The sequence below is a fragment of the Macaca fascicularis genome, chromosome 13 (assembly GCF_037993035.2).
Source record: "Macaca fascicularis isolate 582-1 chromosome 13, T2T-MFA8v1.1".
Classification (NCBI taxonomy): Eukaryota; Metazoa; Chordata; class Mammalia; order Primates; family Cercopithecidae; genus Macaca; species Macaca fascicularis.
In genome coordinates, this window is record NC_088387.1 from 69,511,123 (window position 1) to 69,531,649 (window position 20,527).

Genomic DNA, 20,527 nt, shown 5'->3' on the forward strand with positions numbered 1-20,527 from the left:
TTGCCCATGCCTATGTCCTGAAGCACAATGAGATACCATCTCACACCAGTTAGAATGGCGATCATTAAAAAGTCAGGAAACAACAGGTGCTGGAGAGGATGTGGAGAAATAGGAACACTTTTACACTGTTGGTGGGATTGTAAACTAGTTCAACCATTATGGAAAACAGTATGGCGATTCCTCAAGGATCTAGAACTAGATGTACCATACGACCCAGCCATCCCATTACTGGGTATATACCCAAAGGATTATAAATTATGCTGCTATAAAGACACATGCACACGTATGTTTATTGCAGCACTATTCACAATAGCAAAGACTTGGAATCAACCCAAATGTCCATCAGTGACAGATTGGATTAAGAAAATGTGGCACATATACACCATGGAATACTATGCAGCCATCAAAAAGGATGAGTTTGCGTCCTTTGTAGGGACATGGATGCAACTGGAAACCATCATTCTTAGCCAACTATCACAAGAACAGAAAACCAAACACCGCATGTTCTCACTCATAGGTGGGAACTGAACCATAAGATCACTTGGACTCAGGAAGGGGAACATCACACACAGGGGCCTATCATGGGGAGGGGGGAGGGGGGAGGGATTGCATTGGGAGTTATACCTGATGTAAATGACAAGTTGATGGGTGCAGCACACCAACATGGCACAAGTATACATATGTAACAAACCTGCATGTTATGCACATGTACCCTACAACTTAAAGTATAATAATAATAAATAAATTAAAAAAAAAAAAAGAACATAGTGGAGTCTAATTTTTAAATAAAACAATGGTGGTATTAACTGATGACTCTTAAAAATATGAGAGAAAATATTATACATGTGAATACTATGAGCTTACTCAGGATTAAGAAGGTTTGAATATAGTTATAGAAAATCAGGCAGGAAGTTCATTTTGGATTAGGGAATACAAGACGTGTTTCAATGGTTTCTATATGTTTTGAGACTGAGCATACAAGTTAAAATCTTCAAACCTGCTAAACAGCTAAGTCTCTAATTTCACTATCTGAATACAACCACTTGCAGGGAAAATAAAAATCATTTACTGGGTGAAGAATGAGGCTTCAATATAAATACTGTATCAACATCTCCTTAGGTGACATTGATGCTTAATCAGGTTATAGGTAGGATAAAAGCTTATGCTGAGAAAAAAAAAAAAAAAAAAAAAAAAGCAGGGTTTCTCTTCCATTTCTGGTATAGTCTCTTATTCTTCTGAAATAGTCCTTAGTAATGCCATCCCTGAAAATAGTCTGAAATTCAGGCATTAAGAGCTGAACGTGATGTTTAATGCCTGCTCATCCCAATCTTTCTAGCCAATTTATTGTCTGGCTGGCTGCATAAATATTGGTTCTCAAAATAATGTATTCATATGAGGTAAATTTTGAATCTCCAGTGATACCTAGGAAAATTATTTTCTCTATATATCGTTGACATTTTATTAAAATGTAAAGAATAGCTTCATACACAAATTCATATGTAGCACCACAGGGTAAACAATACACAATATCACATATACTTTAATAATATTGCGTATTATTGTAACAATACCCAATATCACATATACTTCAGAATTGCAGGGAAGTTTCCAATTAGCTATAAAGAAGTTTGCTTTTGTATTTTTCTTGGTATTGTTCTGAGTACTTAGAATTTTTAAAAAGAGAAATAATAGACATCTAGAATATATATATATTTTTTGCAACTCCTGAACACATATAAGGAAGGAGGTCATTATATGGGGTCATAATAGAGAATGATGGAAAGGCATCCAGGTGGTTCAGCCAGGGGAGGCAAGAGGGGTCATGATTTCTCCTGAGACCTCGAGTCAGTAGAGAGAGGCCTGTAGTACAAGACAGGAACAACTTTGGTGATGTTTTCAAAAGTTTCATTTCTCATGTGAGGGAGATGCTTCTCATCCTTCTCACTGAATCTTCTGGTTTCTGTTAGAACAGCAAATCAGTCTAATTTGGGGACTCAGCTTTAGGAATCCTCTTCCAATGCCAGATTTATTTAGTAATAAAGTCAATATTTGTTTCTCCATCTGCCTACTCCCTTGTTTCTCTCCTGCTTCCAAACTTGGAAAGGAAAACACACAAAAAGATTCACACTGCAAAATAGAATTTTACTAAAAATGTACTTTTTTTCTGAAAGTGTAAATAGAAAGCAAGTATACAAGGTGGCAGAAAACACTTTGAAAAACAATAAACCTGTGCACAAATATGTGGCTTTCTTTACTCTTTCAAAAATATTCTTGCATAATCTGTTTACTGCTCAGTACTCAGCCTGATGCTTTAGTGAGTACAAATTAATACTAGTTGTTATTCCCGGAAGAGGAACCTCAACTTACTTCTCCATGACAGTTCTTTGTTTTATTTTTGTGTTTAGCACAGCCATTCTCCCAGCATCTAACCCATCTTTCATAACTTACATTAAATATCCTAGTATTAGGCCAGGTGTGGTGGCTCACGCCTGTAATCCCAGCACTTTGGGAAGCCGAGGTGGGTGGATCACAAGATCAGGAGTTCAAGACCAGCCTAGCCAACATGGTGAAACCCTGTCTCTACTAAAAATACAAAAATTCGCTGGGCATGGTGGTGAGCGCCTATAATCCCAGCTACTCAGGAGACTGAGGCAGGAGAATTGCTTGAACCCAGGAGGCAGAGGTTGCAGTGAGCCGAGATAGTGCCGCTGCACTTCAGCCTGGGCCACAGAGGAAGACACCGTCTCAAAAAAAAAAAAAAAAAAAAAAAAAAATTCCTAGTATTTGTAAGTACTTTTCTTATCCTCACCTTTCAGCTGAAAATGCATTTTTTTTTCCGTAAAAATCTCATAGAACTTTGTTACTTTTCTCCTATTCAATTTTTGTATTGTTTTTATTTGCTTAAAAATATTTTTCTTGTAAAAATATTAATGTCTTGAGGAATAAACTGAACCCTATTTGGCTTTAAAATGTGGCTGGGTGTAGTAGCTCATGCCTATAATCCCAGCAGTTTGGGAAGCCAAGGCAAGAGGATCAGTTGAGGCCGGAAGTTTGAAACTAGTCTGAGCAACACAGCAAGACCCAGTCTCTACAGCAAATAAAAACTAAAAAAAATTAGCTGTGCATGGTAGCATGCGCCTGTGGTCCCAGCTCTTTGGGAGGCTGAGGCGAGGGGATGGCTTGAGCCGAGGAATTCAAGGCTGGAATGAACTGTGGAGACTTGCTGATGATGAGGACACAGATAAGGTTATTTTGGGGCCCAGAAACCGGGAAAGGGACACTCTCACTATTTCTGTATGGACCAAAGAGTATCTCCTGAGTCAGTGAGTGATGATGGTATCACAGCAATATGTGAAAAGTCAACAGTTTTTAAACTTTGGGAAGAAATCAGTAAAGAACTTTAAGGGAGTATAATGCTCTTCTAGAGGCAGCTGTGAGTAGTAAGGTGGGTGCTCAGAACAGGACAGGGAAGAGCCGCAGCATCCAGCTGGAGCAGCCTTGTTTTGTGTAGGCACAAGGGTGGCACTCAGTGAGTCATTCTGCTTATTCCAGTGCAAGAAAGGGAAAAGGAAGAAGAAACACCTTGAAACGGTACTCCACAGCATTATAGTTTTCAATTTAATTTCTGTATTTGATTTCCGTAACACACTAGAAGTCACTTTACAACACCTTGAGTAGAGCAGAGTTTCTCAGCTTGTAGTCTGTGTGTGACCATGCACTGTGATTTACCACGATTTGCCTTATAAATGTTAATGCCTCTCCTTTGACTTTCAAAAATGACCCAGTTCAAACAATAAATTGTGTGGTCACTGCTCCATGAACCATTGATATCATATTCTAGATGAACTAAATCAGAATACATGTGGCTGGTGCTAAGGGCCTGGGACCTGCATTCAACAGAACTGTGCAGTCAATCTCTATGTAAAGAAAGAATTGTTTAGCTCTAGACTGTCTAAATTCAAAGCCCATATGAATTGTATTACAAAACATTAACTTTTTGAAATATATCTATATTTGTGTTGGTACTGAATTTCAAAATCTATAAGTTGATGTTTTTACCTTGTTTACATTTATATTTTCAAATAATAATCTAAAGCCTCATATATAAGATTTGGCATGTTTTGGACTAAAGGCTAGATGTCCTCCTATATGGGCAAATAAATAATTTTAAACAGTTTGGGCATATAAATTTTTCTGTAATAACTCATAATGCATATGTATAAAAAAGACCAAGTTATGACTATATAAACATGTGAATACTATTATGAAATTTGATTTCATTTTAATTGTATAAAAAGGAAAAAAAACACAGAAGAATAGGGGTGAGATGTTGATCTTTTGTTCCTACATTAGTTGTATTATATCCCCCAGTGAAATGAAATTCCTTTGAACTTTTAATTTCCTAAAATAGGATACTGAAACAAATAAAAGCAAAATATTTTATCCAGCAGGTGTAACTTGTAAAATTAAAACCTAGTGCAGTCTGTAAATTTAAAAAATATTCATCAAGAAAAGGTAAACATTCTCTCTTCAGAATAATTTTGAAGATGGTCCTGGCCTTCCATCATTTAACTTTCTAGTGCTTTGCTAGCATATGCTTTCTGGTTTTGTTTCCTCTTTCCTCTCCCTTTTCTTGACATTATCCAAAATTTACAGGGCTTCAGATTTTTCAGTATCCAAGTTGGGCTAATTATCATGGTTCAGCATATGGTGTGTTCCAAATGGTATGTAACTGAAGCTGTGTTAATATTTTTTCAGACTACACAGGCCAACAGAGCAGGATTTCCTTCTGTTTTTCTATTGTGAGGTTTTATCTTAGGGGTGCTGGGTGGGAGGTATGGGACCAGCAGCAGATGAAAATTCTTTCCTTTCCTATGGGGTACAAATAGGGAATTCGTGGCTCTAAAGAGTGCAGATGGCAAGGGCTATTGAATTTGCCCAGAGAGAGGCTTCACCAGCTGTCTTGTAGTAGGAGGCACTTGGAAAACCTGCCTGACTGGCTAACGCTACTAGATCTGCAAGGAAACTGCTCATGTGAAATGCACTGGTCCTGTTACATGAGGTTAGGATGGGAATGCCTCTTCCCTGAGTATATCTAGAAAAACCTAGAAAAGAGATGAAGTCTGTCCCTAATGACTTAGCAAAAGATTCACAGGTCCACTAAATGAATAATTAATTAATTCCAAAGAAAAACCAACAAATATAACCATAGCTGTAGCCTCCATTTTATGCCACAAGACATGACACTGAATAGCTTCATCTCTATACCTGCTGATGAAATACATAACCAAGAGTAGGTTTAAATATTACATAATCCTTCTAAGAAGCTTCAGCCATGTAAAGCATAAAGATCAAGGTGAACAACTGGGACAGGTCGCACCTATGGAGCTTAAACAATCAAAGTGAAAAACAAAAATTTTAACAACAACAACAAAAAAATGCAAGGTCAAAATGTTGCAATAAGAATACAAAAATTGATTTATAGATCTAAACATATGACTTTCGAATATAAACATTTAACAAACAAGGATAGAAAAGAAAACACTGCTGAGGACAAATTAAAATTCTAGCATATCACATGGAGAAAACACCTTATAGCAGAGATCTGAAAAAAGAAAATAATTTCACACATGAAAAATTATGGATAAATCAAGGAAACCAGTAATATAAATAATAAAAATTCCAGGCAGAAAGAAGGGAAGGATAGAGCAAAATAAATTATTAAAATTTTAGTGTTTATTATTATAGATAATATATTTTTAACTTAAAAAGTAATTTGAGGTTCAAACTTCAGTGTCGAAAGGGTTTACTGAATCTAAACAGTACTGAAAGTTGCTGAATCTAAATAGCACTGAAACTAAACAGTACTGGTCTCTATATCCTAGAGAAACTTTCGGGCCCCAAGAATAAAGAAAAAAATTATATAAGATTACTTAGAGAAAGAACACATCATTTGCAAAGAAGCAAGAATCCAGAAAAAAATTGCATTTCTCATGTGCAGCAATGCAAGCTAGAAAATGGTAAAATAATAAATAAAGACTGTTTAAAGAAAATAGATGAATTTTAAAATGTACAGGTTTAAAACGTGTCATTCTTTGTTGAGGGGAAACCATAGAAGACAAGAATGCACTGTAAATGTACTCTAAGTAAAGGTACACAAATTCATACCATAAGATATATTCTAATTAGTAGTCAGTAGTAAATATGCTCAATTTTCATTTGATTATACATAGTGAAATAGAAATGTATTATGAAAATATGACTTGGAAATTTTTATTTCTTTATAAGTTTGTTTGAAACAGGTGAAACATTTTATAACTAGAACCAAATAACTAAACTGTATCAACTACACTCAGGGTTTGGAGTGGATGTACAGTTTTCTTAAGTTCTCATCTTGTAGGGAACTGGGTCTGGAAGTATAATGCCTTGCTTTAGAGTGAGAGTGGTATACAGTCATAATTTAATGTTGGTGCATTAATACAGAAATATAATTTAATTATAACTTTGGGTAAAAGGAGAAAATCATCAGTAGACTGAATAGACAGCTAAATTAACAATAATTTGTAAGAAAACAAACATAATCATGATAGAGCCAAAGAAATGAAGAAACTGACAAATAAGAAGCAATAAATCTAAGTGATAAAGCCTCAATTTTAACCATAAATTAAAAGGAACAAATGTAGGTGTATGTCTTTTCACTAATTATTAGTTGCCTTAAATTTCACATCCTAAGAATGTCAGGATTGATTTAGAAGTAGACTGTGACTAGACTACCTGTACTCAAACTTCACATAAGCTAGGTAATTCGGCAGAAAATGTAGTGCAAAAAATGTGTAATGTTACCACGTTGCAGCAAAAGTATCTTCTAATCATATGAATCCTTAAATCCTTAAATAAGCCTACCCCACTACCTCAGATAAAAGGCTGTAAGCACATGCTTCTGTGTGCCTCTAATTCCTTGAATCCCAGTTTCCTGCAATCAGCATAGACACTGAGCTTTGGCCATGACTTTGAGAGCAATAAAGGATGTACCAGGAAGATAATCCCATGGGCACCTCTGTCCAGGAATATTCTCATGTGTGCATAATATTATGTTGTATTCTTGCTGGTTTGCAGGTAAACTTGGTCATATCCAATATTTTATTACTATTAATTTAAAACCAACCTTTGTGGCTTGGCCTACATAGAATTGCATTTCTATCCCCTTCTTGTAACACAAATAATATTGTTGTCAAATCATAAGAAATTATAAAAAATTTGTTGTCTTATGAAGTTCATGTTTGTTTCAGTTTTCTCAAATATTCATCAAATATTTGCTCACCATCATTTCTTCATCCCACTCCTTTTGTTGTGTTCAAGGTCCCTTTCCATCTTCCTGAAACACACTGTGTTAATCAGCAATTTCTCCAATAAACAATGTCCTACAACAATACTTTCTAATTCCTGAACCTGGGTCAATCGGGGCATCTTTGCTTCAGAGTGTGAATGAGATGGGCTTGACTCTGTGTCTCTGGTCAAGTATGTTCCACATGTATCATTACTGGGCCCAGGTTAAAGGAGCAGAAAACCTGGAGCTTATATTCCTCATGGTGTTAGCAGGAGCAAGAGAGGCGAGCCAAACCACACGAGAACATTTAAGAACATTTAAAACCTCTGCTTGCATTATGGCACTTGTCATTGGCCAAAGCTAGTCACATGGGTAACCTCAAAGTTCCTGGGCAGGGAAGGATATCTGAGCTGTAGTGGAGGAAACTGCAATATAATTTTATAACAGAGAGGTTGAAGCATTGATAATAATATGCTTACCATGCACATTTAGGATTGTAATAAAGTTTTAGGAGTAGGAAACTGGCCTATGTCTAAAATTGTTTTTGGAGTTTTCAATATTGTATAGCTATAGACCTACAGGGTAACAGATACTTTTCTTCAGGATATTCATTTTATTTTATTCTCTTCTTTTTCTTTTCCTCTTCCCTCCCCCAACAAGCCCACCTCTCCCCTCCTCTTCCCTTGCCTTTCTTTACATCTCTTCATCATTTGTGTCTTTCTTTCTTTCCTTCCTTCTCTTTCCTTTTTCTATTTCTTTCCAGGCTTCTACGGTTTCTTTTGAGAAATTAAATGACATGCAATTTGTTCTTGTATAAGTAAACATTCCCTTCTCTTTAATTGCTATGAGTCTTTTGTGTGTGTTTTTTTAAATTGTGTTATGCAGTTTTATTATAATGTATCCATGTGTGGATTTGTTTAAATTTAACTTCTTGACTCTCACGGTGTTTTTTGATTCTGAAGATTAGTGTCTTTATCACCTTTTGAAAAAAAATCACAGTCACTATGTTTTCAAATATTGCCTCTTTTATTTTTGGCTCCATCTATTATAACCACTTAAGCCCTTTTTAATTAAATATTTAGAACTTTTCATTTCTGAAATTTCCTCAGATCTATCATCCTGTTTACATAACAATTTTCTATTTTCTCTTTGACTTACTCCTTGCTATTTTTCAAAGTAAATCATATCACAAGATATGTGAGAGGCCTACTGGTGTTTCACAGTACCTGGTTTGATGTCTTATTTAATGTATTTAAATAATTTAACATACTCATTTAATGTGCCCTTTTTTTTTTTTTTTTTTTTTTTTTTTTTGAGACGGAGTCTCGCGCTGTCACCCAGGCTGGAGTGCAGTGGCCGGATCTCAGCTCACTGCAAGCTCCGCCTCCCGGGTTCACGCCATTCTCCTGCCTCCGCCTCCCGAGTAGCTGGGACTACAGGCGTCCGCCACCTCGGCCGGCTAGTTTTTTGTATTTTTTAGTAGAGACGGGGTTTCACCGTGTTAGCCAGGATGGTCTCGATCTCCTGACCTCGTGATCCGCCCGTCTCGGCCTCCCAAAGTGCTGGGATTACAGGCTTGAGCCACCGCGCCCGGCCCTAATGTGCTCTTTCATTTATTAAGGATCAGTTCATGTTTGGGGGTTTCTGATTCTTCTACGTGTGTCTGTTTTCTCTTGTTCCAGGTAGATTGCTCTTGGTGAAGGGGTTTGTAATTTTTAAAGTACACATTCAACTTTTGAGTGGCCTCTTATTTCTGTTTCTCTGTGACTTGAGTGAGAAATGTGATCATCCAAAATAGCATGACATTTCCTTCTGCCAGAGTCCTTGGAGTTTTACCACCCTAGACCTGACTTTTAAAGGCATAATCTTGAAAGGGGAAGAACTTGACTATTCCTCCAGAGTAATGCAATCTCCATATTAGTGCAGGACTCAGAACCTGATTTTTTAAATTGCATAGGATAATTTCATTCTTCTTCTTCGAGACCTGAAAGAAATGAAAAGAGTAGTACCTGCTTATCTGCAGTTTTGCTTTCTGTTTGAGACACCTGTAGTTAACCACAATCTAAAATTATTCAGTGAAAAATTCCGGAAATAGACCATACATAAGTTTTAAAATGTGTGCTATTCTGAGTAACATCATGAACTCTCATGCCTTCCTGCTTTGTCCTACCTGGGACGTGAATCCTCCCTTTGTTGACATATTCATGCTGTAGACACTACCCACTTGTTACGCATCAACATTGTCTGCCCTTGACATCCAACCATTGACGTTGTCATTGCTAGATGATCCAGAATAACCCAAAGCAGATGACCCTCTTTCCAACATACTATCAGAAGGTCAGTAGTCACCTAACTCTGTGTCACAGTGCCTATGCAATTCACCTGACTTCATCTCATCCCATAGGCATTTTATCATCTCACATCATCATAAGAAGAAAGGTGATTATGGTACAATAGATACTTTAAGAGAGGGTGAGAGAACTAATTCACATAACTTTCATTACAGTATATTTTTATAATTGTTCTATTTTATTGGTTACTTTTGTTAATCTCTTACAGTGCCTAATTTATACATTAAACTTTATCATACATATTTAGGAAAAACATAGTATGTATAGGGTTCAGTACCACCTACAGTTTTAGGCATCCAATGTGGGTGTTGAAATTCCCTCTGGTTAAGGAGAGTATACTATAGTTCAGAATTTTTCCAGCGATGCCAATTTGTTTTTAGTCTACCTATTTACTGTGAGCCCAGACCTAATAGGGTCCCAAGGATGTTGTTTTTCTCTCAATTCCTTACTTACAAGGACTGATTCCTCTAACACCCAGATCAGTTCCAGAGTGAATTTATGCATCCACTACTCTACTATTCAGTTCACATTGTTTCTAGTTAGGGTGATTGGGGATTTCTTACCTGCAAGCTCAGCAAGGTACTGAAATGATTATAACTGGATAAAGAATACTTTATCCATTATTTCTAAATGTCTGTGGCAGTTTGGTTTTAAGACTAATCTTAATATACCAAATATTCAGAATTGGAAAATAGAATATCTTCAATGTAAAGCTATTTATACTGGCAACAAATAATATATTTTCCCTCTTTCATCTACAAAATGGTATTTGTATGTATATGTGTATGTGCACATGTGTGCACACATTCATATAGAAAAGCTTAATATAAAATAAAAAACTATATTATATCCTACATTCTGATTGTATGTAATAAAAACAGAAATAATTTAACTAAGCATTTGTTTTTTAAGATGGATTAGTAGGAACATTGGGTGACAATTCTCCTCAGAAAGAAGATCAAAGTTACTGATGAATGCACATGTTCCAAATGGAAAACTGAGGAAAGAGAGTCAGAACCTGTCAGAGTACCTATGGGAAGAAGCTGAACTGCAGAAAAAGAAAGCAAGAGTATGACGGAGATTGACCTCCAAGGAATGTGGAGCCCAAAAGGAAGGGAAGGTGGGGGGTGCTTCTCTGCTTCCCTTACCCCTTTTATTATCTGCTAACTGTCAAACTGTTGGGGAGCCCCTCTGCCCTCGTGACCTGGGCAACACTGTTATTAGCAATTTGGGAGTTCCCAGTGACAGAGAAATAGCTGACCAGAACTTGTAGGTATGTCCGCACTCCTCAGGCCTGCATGAAAATGGCAGGCACCATATTGTTTGTGCACCACCTGTGGTGGACATCTACTCTGCTTTGCCCTTGAGCCGTGTCATCATGAGACCCCTCTTCACACACCCAAACATACGCCACAACCTGTTCTAACTTTGGCAATCACAGGGGATAGGCAGGTCCTTGGAAAACTGCAAACTCCCAAACCTAACCCTTTATGTGGGCTGCCCCTAAGGCAGCTAGAAACACAGCCTGACAAACCTTCCCTGGGGACAAAGGAGAGGAAACTGCAGTGCCAATCACTGAAGAGGGTGGCACCATCAGCCAAGAATGGATGCAGAGGGGAGTCATCTCCCCCAAACAGTGCGGTGTTGTGAACACAGTAGAGGTTTTCCCTGCTGGGGGCCTATACGTGGAGAAAGTGCTTTTCATGCTTTTTTGTGCTAGCTCCAACTCCATTGAAAGTGAGCCTGCACTGCTTGGACTTGCCCAAAGGGTGGAGTCCAACTCCCACTCCCTACACAGAGTGGCAGCCTCCCAGCAAAGGATGGCGGGAAAACCACAGAGTTGTCCACACTGAACTGGGGAAAAAGGCTCCAACCTGAGCCCACGTTGGAGGTAGCCAAGGAGAAAGGTGTGTCCATGGGCTGCAGCTACACTGTGGCCAGGAGCCGAAGGATAAAGTCTATTCGAACTGAAGGTCATGGGCCCTGTACCAAGGATGCAATTCGGTTCCTGCCTGCTCAGGATGAGGAACTGGTGCACAGTCACTAACTCTTTCCCCTGAAACCTCAGTGCACCCCAACATGATCCCCCTTGCAACCTTTTTCCCACGGTCAGGGAGGGTATGACCAATGATCACCAATTTACACAAAGGAGAGCTGACTCTTACTCTTGAGCGCCAATTACTGGAGACTGAAGCCTGAATTGCAACACCAAATGAAAAAAAAACCTGCTGCCAAAACGGCATAGTGTTAGTGCCCTTAAGAGAGAAGAATAAAAAGTAAGCTACTTGGAAAACTTACTTGAGGAAATAATTCAGGAAGGTTTCCCTAATCTTGCTAGAGAAGTCAATATCTAGATGCAAGAGATTCACAGAACACACACAAAATGCTATACAAAACAACCATCACCAAGTTATATAGTCATCAGACTATCCAAGGTCAACACACACACACACAAATATTAAAGGCAGCTAGCTAGAGAAAAGAACCAAATTACCTCTCATATAAAGATAATCCCATAGGACTAACAGCATACTTCTCAGCAGAAACCTTACAGGCTAGGAGAGATTGGGGGCCTATTTTTAGCCTTCTTAACACACAACAAAGTCAACCATGACTATTAGATAAAACAGACTTTAAGCCAACAACAGTAGAAAAAGGCAAAGAAGGGCATTATATAGTGATAAAGGGAAATAAACAAGAAGATTTAATTTTTCCTAAATACATAGGCACTGAACACCAGAGCACACATATTTATAAAACAAATAGTACTAGACCTAAGAAAAGAGGTAGACAGCCATACAATAGCAATGGGGGACTTTGACAGCCCACTCACAGCGCTAGACGGATCATCAAGGCAGAAAACCAACAAAGAAACTCAGGACTCAAATTGGACTCTTGATCTTTTTTACCTGTTCATGAAAAATTCTCCAAATTTTTCCATAAGCTTGGCCATAAAGAAAATATCAATAAATTCAAAATAATTGAAATCATATCAAGCATCTTCTCAGACCACAGTTAAGCAAAATTAGATATCAATAACAAGAGGAGCTCTCAAAAACACAGAAGTCCCATGGAAACTAAAAAACTTTCTTCTAAATGACTTTTGGGTAAATAGTAAATTAAAGCAGAAATTTAAAAATTGAAACAAATGAAAATAGAGACACAATATACCCAAACTTCTGGAATACAGCAGAAGTGTGTTAAGAGGAAAGCTTATAATACTAAATGATTACATGAAAAACATAGAAAGATCTAAAATTAATAACATAACATCACACCTAAAGGAAATAGAAAAATAAGAACCCAAAGCCAACAGAAAAAAGAGAAACAAAAATTACAGTATAAATAAATGAAATTGAGATTTTAAAAAATCACACAAAGGATCAGTGAAAAAGTTGGTTCTTTGAATGGATAACCAAAATTGATAGACTATGAGCTAGATTAACCAATAAATAAAAAGATAAGATTCAAACAAGTGCAATCAGTGGTATTTTTGATACTGCAGAAATAAAAACAATCCTCAGGAGACTACAATGAACATCTCTATGCACACAAACTAGAAAATCTAGAGGAAATGGTTAAATTCCTAGAAACATACAATCTCCCAAGATTGAACCAGGAATAAATTGAAATCCTGAAAAGACCAATGACGAGTTATGAAATTGAATCAGTAATTTTAAAAAGTATCAAGAATGACAGCAAAAAAGCCCAGGATCAGATGGATTTGCAGCCAAATTCTACTAGATGTACACAGATCTGGTACTAATCTTACTTAAAATATTACAAAAAATTAAAGATAAGGGATTCCTCTCTAATTCATTGCATTGGAACAGTATCATCCTGATATAAAAATCTGACAAGAACACAAGAAATTACAGGCCAATACCCCTGATGATCATAGATGCAAAAATCTTTAACAAAATACTAGCAAACAGGATCCAGCAGCACATCAAAAATATAATCCATTCCAATCAATTGGAGGACTTCATTCCAGGGATGCAAGAATCGTTCAATATATGGAAATAAATTTGATTTGCCACATAAACATAATTAAAAACAAAAAACATATGATTACCTCAATAGATGCAGAAAAATCATTTGATAAAACCCAACATCCCATCATGATAAAAACCCTCAACAAACCAGGCATCAAAGAAACATACCTAAAAATAGTAAGAGCTCTATATGTCCAACCCACAGCCGACATCACACTTAATGGGGAAAAGTTGAAAGAATTCTTCCTAAGAACTGGAATAAGACAAGAATATCTACTCTCACCACTCCTATTCAACATAGTACTGAAAGCCCTAGCCAGGTCAGTTATGCAAAATAAAGAAATACAAGGCATCCAAATAGGAAAAGAAGAAGTCAAATTACCTCTGTTTGCTGATGACACAGCAATATACTTAGTAAACCCAAAGGTTCCTCCAAAAGACTTTTAGACCTAATAAATGACTTCAGTCGAATTTCATGATCCAATATTAATGCACAAAAATCACTTGCATTTTTATATGCCAACAGTGCTCAAGCTGATAGCCAAATTAAGAACTCATTCTCATTTATAACTGCCACACCCACAAATAAAATAACTAGGAATATATTTAAGGAGGTGAAAGAGCTTTACAAGGAAAATTACAAAATACCAATTAAATAAGTTGCAGATTACACAAACAAATGGAAGTACATTCCGTGTTCATGCATACGAAGAATCAGTATCATTAAAATGACTATACTGCTGAAGCAATCTGAAGATTCAATGCAATTCTTACCAAATTCCTATGATCATTTTTCACAGAATTAGAAAAATCAATTCTAAAATTAATGTGGAATCAAAAAAGAACCCAAATAGGAAAAGTAATTTTCAGCAAAAAGAAGAGAGCTGGAGATATCACATTACCCAACCTGAAATCATACTACGAAGCTATAGGAACCAAAATAGCCTGGTTCTGGTACAAAAATAGACACGTAGATCAGTGGAACAGAATTGAGAATCCAGAAATAATGCCACACATTTACAACTAACTGATTTTTGAAAAAGTCAACAAAAATAAACAATGAGGAAAGGACACCCTTATCAATCAATGGTGTTAGGAAAACTGGCTAACCATATGCAGAAGAATGAAACTGGACCTCTGCCTCACACCATGTACAAAAATTAACTGAAGATGAATTAAAGATTTAAATGTAAGACCTGTAGTTATAAAAATCCTACAAGAAAACCTAGAAAAAGCTCTTCTGAATATTAGCCTGGCCAAAGAATTTATTACTAAGACCACAAAAGCAAAGGCAACAAGACCAAAAGCAGACAAATGGGACTTAATTAAACTAAAGAGCTTCTGCACAGCAAGAGAAACAATCAACAGAATAAACAGACAACATACAGAATGGGAGAACATTTTTGCAAATGCATTCAACAAAGGACTAATATCCAGAATCTAAAAGTATAGGCCTGAAAAAATATTTTTAAGTAAAAAATTAAAGGGTACATATTCTACTTGTATTAAAATTCTTCTATGTATTTAAAAGAAACTTCCCAGTAGAAATTTAGCAAAAGGTATGAACAATCAAGACAATAAAGGGTGAAAATGAATCATCAATGAATACTTTATAATTTGCTCAGGCTTTTTAGCACTCAAGGAAATGAAAATAAATGCAACTAGCTACTATTTTCTTTCTCATCAGTTCAAGTACAATTCAAAACAAAAATTAAGTTCACTACTGGTGTGCATACAAGCATTTTCATAGATTGTTAATGGTAGTAAGTACTTGAGGGAAACGAAAGTAATAGCAACTGGTAATTTTAAAAATACACATATTCTTTGCCATGTACTCCTACTTATTTAAACTATCCATGTTTAAAACACTAAGATATAATGCTTACAATGTAAGGTATTTGGGTGATGTATACCCTAAGAACCCAGACTTGACCATTATGCATGTATCAAAATTGCATTTGTACTCCATACATTTAAATGAATAAATAACACACTAAGATAGAAGTACCCACATACAGGGGGTTATTTATTGCACCATTACTCTTATTTGTTAAATCTGAAATAAACACTTCCGTTAACATGAACATAGTTATACAATTAATGGTACACAATTGAATTTTTTGTCAATTAAAATAGTTATTTCTGGTAGAAACATTTTCTAAAAAAAGAAAATGGCTGTTTGTTATTAAACTAGATGCAGAGAGAAAGAACAGTCTTGTTAAAGGTCTCTAGATCCTCACAGTAGAATTTTATGCAACTATTTAAAGGAGAATATATGCATCTTTTCCTAGAGGTTGCTCATGACAAATCATTAAATTAAAACTTAGAATTATGTTGTCTTAAAACATGTATATATTTGTGTGTGTGCAATGTGTACACATACATACTTCCACATCCTCAAAGATTTTCTATATCTAATTTTTGCCCTGTATTAATTATGTAAGCAATTAAGCTTCCAATTAGCTGGCCTAATACAGGGGGTAGATATGAGCTATTGGAGAGGAATGTAAAATAGAGGATGAAGAAAAGCAGTCTATGATAAAATAATTCCAAATCCCTCAATGTAAGGGCATTCTAATAGAGAAAATCATCAGGTAACTCAAAGACAGAACAGAGGGCTTCTGATGATCTAAGTTGTCTTGTTAATTACAGTTAATCTAAAACTCCTTTTGGCTGTTATAAAAAGGATTAAATTTTTGTTGTTGTTGTTGTTGTTGTTGTTGTTGTTGAGATAGTCTCACTCTGTTGCCCAGGCTGGAGTGCAATGGTGCGATCTTGGCTCACAGCAACTTCTGCCTCCCAGATTCAGGTGATTCTCCTGCTTCATCCTCCTGAGTAGCTGGATTACGGTGTGCACCAAAACACCTGGCTAATTTTTGTACTTTCAGTAAAGACAGTGTTTCACCATGTTGGTCAGACTGGTCTCAAACTCCAGACCTCATGATCCATCCGCCTCAGCCTCCCAAAGTGCTGGGATTACAGGCATGAGCCACCGCTCCCAGCCCACATTTCTTTTTCTGTCTAAGAAAGTATAATACAAAATCTCTAATATTTGGTGAGTTTCTTATGATCTCATAATGGTAGGGCTTATGTTTCTAAAGATCAATTTTTATAGGCTGTTACAGCTATAGATATAAGTGTGAAGGAACTTGGATTAAATCCAACTGAACCCTATATGCCATAACTGAGGTTACCCTGGGTCTGGAATTTTTTGCAGAGTCCAGAGAGTTAAAGGCTCTCACAGTGTTGGATGGTTGTCAATAGAGTTACACATCACAATAACTAGAAAACTTAATAAAAAAGAATTTAAATATTCAGGCCTTGATCTCTTTGTACTGAATTAGATACACTTAGATCTGTGGAACTCTGGTGATAGGTTTTTCCAAACTCTTCTGTGAGTTGTGCTTCATTTATTAAGAACAGCTAATCTCTTCACGTGCTTCCAATTTATAGAAAATTCAGTCTTAAATGTACTGAAAATGAGGCAAAGACAGTTTTTTGAGTTCTAATATGTTTAATCTAATCTAATAATTTATTCTTGGTATTTTGCTTTTATTCTAAGCTTTAGATACCTAGATTCTGAGTTATGAGTCAATAAGTCAGTGTTGTTTTCTAACTTGGTGCATTTTCAATAATGTGGCATTGCACTTCCAGGTGAAGTTTAAATGTTCCCATCCTACATCTTCAGCTTCAGCTTAAACAACCATCTCCCCTGTTTGAGGTTCCCACTATTACCTCTTTAATCCCTTTCTCTTTCCCCTCTAAGGCATTCTATGGAATGCTGTATAATCCCTACCTCAATTCTCACACACTCCACTTTATATAACTAATTTCTGCTCATGCTTCGGATCTCTATTGAATGTTGCTTCCTTGAGGAGGTCTTCCATGTCCTCTAGGTCTAGGTATGTCCTCCTCCTTCCCATAGCAATTTCATTTTCTCTTCATCATATTACACTTCAGTGATACAGAAATACATACATGTGAGTGTTTATTATACAGTGATTGATCAGACTGTTTTGTTATATACCAGTGGTTTCTACTTCTCAGTCAATAAAAATCAGTAAAATATTTATGAATATATTTCACTATTATTGTGATATCTTATGCTCTCTCACCTTAACAGATTATGTAACTTGACATGTATTTTAGTGACAGGTAGGTATATTTCTCTAGGAGAGAAAAATAAAAGTTAGTATGGATTTTTTTTTTTACTTGAAATCTAATACATGTTTTATCCAGAGAGTTGATGATAATTCCTGGGATATAACAAAGTCAGCAGCAGCGGCAGCAGACTTACCTGCATCATGTTCCCACACCCAGCTCATGGCCCTAATCTACCTTTCAGAAATAGCAATATTTCACCATGTATTGTTTAGGCCCCTACTCATTTGGACTAATTTTTGGTGCCCAAACATACCTTTCATTTTCATCCTTTCAAACGTGTACTCATGCAAACCCATCTGGAATCTGTCTTTCCAGAACCCTCCTCAACACCTCCCACACCTAATTGCCTTCCTCTACCTAGGCTTATTTTGGTTGGTTAATGTCAAGGACAGTACCAGGCCCTCATTCAACTCTTTATATCTTTATATACCTCAGCATACAATAGATCAGTAGAAATGTAGAAAATCAAACCCTCTAAGTTACATTCCAGAAAAGTAGTATTCATAATGTTTTTTTTTTCCTGATTGTTTGCAATTTGCTAAATCAGCAAAGTACTTTGTGTCTCTCCTTTTCCTCCTATGTGCTAAACTAGAATTTTCTTAACTTTTCCTTACCTCTCCAGAGCCTGGCATAGTCTATCCCAGTATCTTGCACATAATAGTATTTCATTATGTAATTAAATGCAAATATTTTGATAAAGATACTGCTCTTTGGTAAATGATCCTCTCCTTGTGTGTGGAAGAAATTACTGTATTTAAGGAAAATGTGAGAACAATATGAATTCCGTTTAGAAAACCATGATTTCTTCCAGAGTACCAAAGCCTGTTGGGGCCTAGAGAGTTAATGCTTCCAAATAAGAATCAATTTCCTAGTTTGTTAAAGAGAGGTGCAAGAAAAAATATTAGTATAGTGACAGACCTGAGTGGAAAAATCTAAAGTAAGTATAATTCAGTTTGAACAGTTATTTTTATGTCTAAAGTTTTTTAAAAGTCAAGAATTGCCTTGAGGTTCTTTAAAAACATAGATAGTACCCACACATTTTTTTTTAATTGTAGATTGTGACTGGGTACAGTGGCGCATGCCTGTAGTCCCAATACTTTGGGAGGCTGAAGCAGGAAGATCAGTTGAGGCCAGGAGTTCAAGACCAGCCTGGGTCACATAGCAAGACCCTATCTCTACAAAAGAAAGCACACACACACACACACACACACACAGAGAGTAGATTCTTGTATTTACATCTTGGCAAAGACTTTTAAAACAGCTCAGAAAATTATCCTACTAGTCAGTATATCCTTTTTGTGAAGAAGAGAGAAGTAACAATTATGACAGTAATTAAATGATCTTAAGAAAATGAACATAAATGGCACCCAGAACTATTAAAGATTAAACAAACCTTCGAATTGCAGAGGCTGAGTCTACATGAAACCAAAAATACCTGTTTAAATGTGAAAAAAATTCAACTGATTATCTAAGTATGTTGTTCTCAAGATGCTATAAGACTGCTTTAGTTTTGTTTGAAATTACCTTATTTGATATTATGTAAACAGGCTAAATGCCATACAAACACACATAAAAAATTTTTTTCAAGTTAAAATTAAAAGTGGGAAGGCATATAGTGTCAGATGATGATGATTGAGATTCAGAGATAAAAACATTATACGATACTAGGCAAATAGAAAGAAACGTAAAATGAGTAGTGTATGGTAAATGCAGGGTACACTGACAATAAAGGAAGAGCAGACAGTTTCATAGATTAGTACATGAAAGAACATATAAGAACATATGAAGTTGTATTGACTTGTCAAAGCAAATTTTATAAACAATATAGTTATTTGATTTCCCTAAGACTTGAAATGTTTAACATTATAACCTGTGTTTCCTCTGCACAATAGTCCATTATTTAGGAGCTTGTATTGACCCAAATGGATTTTCTTTGTTTTTTTTTGTTTGTTTGTTTTTTGTTTGTTTGTTTTTTGTTTTTGTTTTTGTTTGAGACGGAGTCATGCCCTGTCGCCCAGGTTGGAGTGCAATGGTGTGATCTCAGCTCACTGCAACCTCCACCTCCTGGGTTCAGGAGATTCTCCTGCCTCAGCCTCCCTTGTGGCTGGGATTACAGGCGTGCACCACCATGCCCGGCGATTTTTTCTAATCTTTAGTAGAGACAGGGTTTCACCATGTTGGCCAGGCTGGTCTCAAACTCCTGACCTTGTGATCCAACTGCCTTGGCCTTCCAAAGTGCTGGAATTACAGGTATGAGCCATCGCACCCGGCCCCAAATGGATTTTCTGATATTTCACTTTCACGCCTTCTCTGAGTGGTATTCTAAATCTTCTGGGTCTAATGGTCTGAAATTCTTTTTACTACTTCATTTTTTAAAGATTAGAGAAGAATACCTACAACATGGTTACAAATCAGTATGTCCTTGGGAATGAACAAAAATTGATAAGCAGAAATCTGAAGTAAACAACACTGCTCTTAGACATTCTACATTCTCTTTGTTTATGACCTTTACGGAAAATGGCCACTGATTCTACTGTCAGTGCTTTCAACTATATTAAGTTGGTTGGTAGAAAAAGAAATCCTGGTTTTTGAATTTTCAAAAAAAATTCTTATTGGTGATATAATGTGATATTTTTAACCAAAGTGCTAGGAAGTAGGTATAAAATGAAATCAAGGCTCAGCAGCAAAGA

The 20,527-nt window shown here is 36.3% G+C and overlaps 1 long non-coding RNA gene across 1 annotated transcript; it reads right to left on the bottom strand.

Annotated features, from left to right (window-relative positions):
- Positions 1 to 1,513: 1,513 nt before the first annotated feature.
- On the bottom strand, positions 1,514 to 20,252 carry LOC123568289 (uncharacterized). Its single transcript, XR_006691475.2, has 3 exons — positions 20,235 to 20,252; positions 17,789 to 17,842; positions 1,514 to 2,127 (listed from the first exon to the last, which is right to left on the bottom strand). It is a non-coding gene; the product is annotated as an uncharacterized lncRNA (long non-coding RNA).
- Between the last annotated feature and the right edge of the window lie 275 nt (positions 20,253 to 20,527).